Source organism: Quercus robur, chromosome 2 (genome assembly GCF_932294415.1).
Source record: "Quercus robur chromosome 2, dhQueRobu3.1, whole genome shotgun sequence".
NCBI classification, from domain to species: Eukaryota; Viridiplantae; Streptophyta; class Magnoliopsida; order Fagales; family Fagaceae; genus Quercus; species Quercus robur.
In genome coordinates, this window is record NC_065535.1 from 22,578,033 (window position 1) to 22,584,506 (window position 6,474).

Here is a 6,474-nt window from a genome sequence, read left to right on the forward strand (position 1 = left end):
AAATGTAGTTTGAACAAGTCCTGCTTTTAACTTTATCTTTACAGCTTGAATCCTATGTTAAATACAAAGATAAATCCCATCATTAATCAAGGCCTACAACTCAACTATTACGCTTGTTTCGGAGTTCATAAAAGAATGTAATGAAATAGAATGTGTAGAATATAAAAGAATAGAATGGAAGAGAATGTTTCTAAGTAATGAAATAGAATAGAATTAAGTCATCTTAATTGATGTTTTAAAATAAAATTAAAAATTTGGAAAAGAATGGAAGGTAAGTAATTTTGTTTGGGAATAGCATAGAGGAAAATAAATAAAATCATTTTATAACATTATTACTATTAGCCCATATTTTAAAATAAATTGCTAAATATATAGGGGTATTTGGAGAGTTTAAGTGAAAATTTCATTAAACTTAATTTTATTCCTTCCGATTCTTCCCAATTTTGAGGGATTGAAAACTTGAACTTTTGAGAGAATATAAATGAATGAATTTTCTCTCATACTTATTCTATTTATTTCCACTTAAACTTCTAAACAAGATAATGGAAGAAATATTCTAAAAAAATTCTTTTCATTTCAATCCTTTCCATATCATTTTCTCCTCCCATATGGATTGGTGCACCAATATTTTTCGAGTAGCCATTTACCCTTAATCCCATGGAATCTCAAATAAGTCCTCCTCCTCCAGCCACACCTAAGTTATCCAATGAGGATCCATACATATTAATATTGAACTGCAAAGCCTGCGGTTTTTTCCACCATCCTCTTGTGATAGGTTCTGAATTATAGGTTTATTGTATGCATAATATGTACAGGATTATGCGGTAAACAATGGAAAGAACATAAGAACAGTAGTCTTGGAGGCACAAATGTATCCTTTTTTTTTTAAAATAATATTTGTTCCCTCTTAATTAAATTTGATATAGAATTATGGGAGGGTTTCATAGTCTCAGCCCCCAATTAGCAAGTATTGTCCGTTTTAGCCTCGATTTGTTCATGGCCTTTACGGTTTTGCTCATTGAACCTTCGATGTCTTCCAGCCATTGTCTTTGGGTTCCGAACCTACATCCGCTATCGTTGAGGAGTCCTACACCACACAGACCACTGCACATATCATCACCACCGTGAATATTACTCCGAATACATTTTTGCAGGTATCACTGAGATTGCCTTGCGCCGATTTACATGTTGGTGGAAGACTTGCAGCCATCGGAGACCGCACGCGCCAACAGTCTTCTTCACACGCTTACACACTCCAAATCTGCACCTACTGACGTCAGCCTTAAGTGACGTCATCACTGCCACGTCATTTGCTCACATCATCGTCCACTCATCAGCTGACGTCACCCGCCACATCAGCTGACATCATCGTTGACCCGCATTGACCATACCATTGACCCATGTTGACCAGACCATTAACTTTGACCGAAGGTTGACCTTGACCATTGACTTTTCTCTAGGGTTGACTTTTTGCAGTCCAGGTGCTCATTACCCAGTTTTTTGTGTAGATTTCATTTTTGCAGTCCATCTTTTGCATTTTTTGCTTCTAAATGAAGAATAAGGACAGGTCTTCTTCTTGTTGCAATAATCGTCGTCGACAATCCAACAAACGTTTTTACAATTTTTGCAAACGTCTTGGCCACAATATTGAGACTTGCTATCATCGCAACAAATCAGCTGTTTCAATTTTTGCTGCTACTATTGCTAACATTGAGAGTGTCCAACCAATGGCTTCTCTGCAAAGTCTCAATCTTCATGATCCATTTTCACCATTTCCACAGATGACCTTATAAACATCATCGCTAATGTCATTCGAATAGTTGGTAATGCATCTTCTTCTTGTTGCAATAATCATCATCGACAATCCAACAAACGTTTTTGCAATTTTTGCAAACTTCTTGGCCACAATATTGAGACTTGCTATCATTGCAACAATCAGTTGTTTCAATTTTTGCTGCTACTGCTGCTAACACTGAGAGTGTCCAACCAATGGCTCCTGTCTCTGCACAGTCTCAGTCTTCATGATCCATTTTCACCATTTCTAGAGATGACCTTATAAACATCATTGCTAATGTCATTCGAATAGTTGGTAATGCATCTTATTCCTCTTCTCTCTCAGCTTTATCTGGTATGTCTCCTACTTCTTGGCTTATGGATTCTGCTTGTTGCAATCATATGACACCTCACTCGTCCTTATTTTCTAACCTTAAACCTACACCACACCCTCTTAATATTTGCACAACAAATGGTTCCACAATATCTGGTCATAATATAGGTTCCGTTTCGACCTCCAACCTCTCGGTTCTTGGGGTTTTTAATGTTCCTGACCTTTCTTACAATTTATTTTTTGTGGGACAATTAGCTGAGTTGGGTTATCGCATTATCTTTGATTATTCTGGGTGTATTGTGCAGGATCCGAGAACAGGACAAGAGTTTGGGACTGGTCCCAGAGTTGGGCGTATGTTTCCCGTGACCAACCTTCGTCTTCCACTTGTTGCTCCTATTTCTGTTGCTGCAGCTGCTGCTATTTCTTCTATTCCTTCCCTTACATTTTGGCATGCCCGATTTGGTCACGCATCTTCCTCTCGGGTTCAAGAATTGGCTTCTAGAGGTTTGTTAGGTTCAGTGTCTACAGAAAATTTTGATTGTGATTCATGCCAGTTAGGAAAACAACCAGCTTTGCCTTTCAGTACTAGTGAATCAATATTCATTGATAGTTTTGACCTTATTCATTCTGATATTTGGGGGCCTTCCTCTGTCTCTAGTATTGGTGGATCTCGATATTTTGTTGTCTTTGTTGATGATTACTCTTGCTATAGTTGGATTTTTCATATGAAACATCATTCTGAATTATTGCAAGTATATTGCAATTTTGCAAAAATTGTTGAAACTTAGTTTTCCAAATGTATCAAAATTTTTTGATCTGATAATACTCTTGACTACACTCAATATGCTTTCCAAGCTATTTTGCATTCCTATGGCACTGTTCATCAACTAACTTGTCCAGGTACCTCTCAGTAAAATGGTAGAGCCAAATGAAAATTTCGTCATATTCTTGACACTGTTCATACTCTCCTTCTCTCTGCCAAAGTTTCTGCTCCTTTTTAGGGAGAAGCTGCACTTCATGCTGTTCATACTATTAATCACATTCCTAGTCCTGTCATCCAAAATCAAACTCCATATGAGTGTCTTTTTAGGTCATCTCTAGATTATCTCACCTTCCCTCCTTCGGTTTTGCCTGTTTCATTCTTCTTCAGCCATATAAGCATAACAAACTTGAGCCTTGGTCAAGGCTTTGATGTTTTCTTGGCTATGGCAAAACTCAAAAGGGGTATCGGTGTTATGATCCTGTTTCTCATCGTCATCGTATCTCCCGCAATATTGTCTTTTGGAAACATCACCTCTTTGTCGAGCTCTCTCACTTCTGTGCCTCCCTATCTTCCTCCATTGTCTTAGATCTTTTTCCAGATGAGGCACATATTCCTTCTATAGCTGCTCCTGATTCTCCTGTAGACTTTTCTGTCCAACCACTAGATATCATTGATCCCTTTCCTAGTTCAACCTTTAATGAATAGGTGGAAGATGAACAGGTCGAAGACGAGCTACCCAACCCTAACCCTAAGCTTAGGTTCCCTGCTCCTACTCCGCCTGAAGATCTTGCACAAGACATTCCACCTCGTCACTCAACTCGGGTAAGATCCATTCCTACACATTTACTTGACAATCATTATTACACTACCCTTGCTACACTACACGAGCCTCACACCTATCGTGAGACTTCCACTGACCCTTTATGGCAGATTGCATTGAAAGAGGAACTTGATGCATTATCTAAAAACCATACTTGGGATTTGGTGACACTCTTCCCTGGGAAATCTGTGTTTAGTTGTAAGTGGATTTACAAGATTAAGACTCACTCTGATGGGTCCATTGAGTGTTACAAAACTCGTCTTGTTGTAAAAGGTTTTACACAGGAGTATGAGATTGATTATGAAGAAACCTTCGCTCCGATTGCTAGTATCTTATTTGTTCGTGCCCTCTTAGCTGTTGCTACTGTCAGTAAATGGGACCTTTTTCAGATGGATGTCAAAAATGCATTCATTAATGGGGATTTAAGTGAAGAAGTTTATATGCAACCTCCTCCTAATCTCTCTGTTGAATCAAATAAGATTTGTCACCTTTGACGTGCACTTTATGGCCTTAAACAAGTTCCACGAGCTATGTTTGCCAAATTCAGGTCTACCATCTCTCGCTTGGGTTACATGGTCAGTCATTATGATTATACCTTATTTCTTCGTCGCACTGACAAATGCACTATTTTACTTCTCCTGTATGTAGGTGATATGATCATAACTGGTGATGACCTCAGTGGCATTCAAGAACTTAAGGATTTTCTCAGTCAATAGTTTGAGATGAAAGATCTTGGACATCTCAGCTACTTCTTGGGTCTTGAAATCACTCATTCTACAAATGGACTTTATATTACTTAAGCCAAGTATGCCTCTGAACTTTTGCCTCGAGCTGGACTCACTGATAGCAAGTCTGTTGACACTCTAGTTGAGCTTAATGCACATTTAACTCCCTCAGGGGGGGAAACCGTTGTCTAATCCCTCTCTTTACAGACGCTTGGTTGGTAGTCTAGTTTATCTCACTGTCACTCGTCCAGACAAATTTTATGTTTTTCATCAGGTGAGCTAGTATCTGTCTGCTCCACGATCGACTCACTATACTGCTGTTTTGCACATTCTTCGATACCTAAAGGGCACTCTCTTCCATGGTCTTTTTTACTCTGCTCAATCTCCTCTTATTCTCCATGCATTTTCTGATGCTGATTGAGCAAAAGATTCCACTGATTGCAGGTCCACCACTGGTTATTGCTTTCTTCTTGGTTCTTCTCTAATTTCTTGGCAAAGCAAGAAACAAACTCATGTGGCCCGCTCCAGTACTGAAGTAGAATATCGTGCCTTTGCTGATACCACATCTGAGCTTCTTTGGCTACGATGGCTTCTCAAGGACTTAGGTGTGTCTACATCCTCTGCTACTCCTCTTTATTGTGACAACTAGAGTGTCATTCATATTGCTCACAATGATGTCTTCCATGAACGAACTAAACACATTGAGATCGATTGTCATTTTATCCGTTTTCATCTTGTCCATGGTGCTCTCAAGCTGATCTCAGTCTCCTCTAAAGATCAACTTGTAGATATCTTCACCAAGTCACATCCTAAGGGACACCTTCATACTTTGGTTGACAACCTCAAGTTGGTCTCACATCCACCTTGAGTTTGAGGGGGGCAATTAATGTGTATAATGTTGTGGGCTTTAGGCCCAACTAGATTACTTGTATAGCACACATTCTTGTACTACATTCTTACTTATATTGCACACATATTTACTTGTACTGCACACATATGCCTCCTATATAATGACACTCACGTATATTCTTTTATAATAAAATACAATACTATTGATTTCAGTATTTCTAACAAAGGACATCTAGTGTGTTCCAAGTGGAAACTACTACACAAGACTACTGCAATGAAGCTAATGTTGTGGTGAGTTAGTCATAGATCAAACATTTGTGCATTGGTATCTTTTGAAAATATATGTCATAAGCTTTTTTATGATGCCTCATTTGAGTCAATTTGGGATTGGTAGGATAAGAACCTAGTTGGGGAAAGTGGAAAGAAAACTTGGAAAAATCCAATTTTTTGCATATAATAAGCTTGGGGTGCCTACTTTGTGTACAAATTTGATGCTAACTGCATAAATTCGATCCTAAAAGCTTGTATTTTATGATGCAATCTAAAAACAATTGTCGCAAGGCTCTACACCCTGTTTCAAATGGCATCGTTGGATCATCTCCGGCTTGCCTAAAATTGATCTAGAAAGATTAGAGAAAATCATCTTCGTAAACTAACAAGATGAACCACCCCAACTTCCGGCTTGAATAACTTTTTGATTACTAAACCAAATTGCATAAAGTTGGTATCTTGGAAAGTAGATATCATAATCTTTCCAATGTCACCAAAAGCACTCAATCCGTGGAGAAGTTGAAGAAGCAGTGTTATTATGCTTAGGAACGGAAGCTCAAGCATGGAGGACCTCCGCCAGCTCTATCTTTGCAAGAGCCGTGCATGCAAGTATATAAATACTAACCCTAATTAAATTTTCTGCATCGTTTTAAAATTCCTACATAATCCTAATGTTATTTAAGGAAATGATGAATGTGCAATTGTAGCTTAGGGTTTTAAGTGCGCTCATCATGTGATGTTCATAAAAATCTACTTTGAATGACGAAAATGAAATTTGATTTTTTTTTTTTTTTTGGCAAATCTGAATATGTTGAATTCAATTCTATCAATTGCAATGAACAATTTTCCATATTAAGGTTGACATTATTGGAATGCTATAGTGTGCTTGTATGATTTCATGAAATTAAATGCTCGTTATTTTCTAGAAGATCAACTTAGG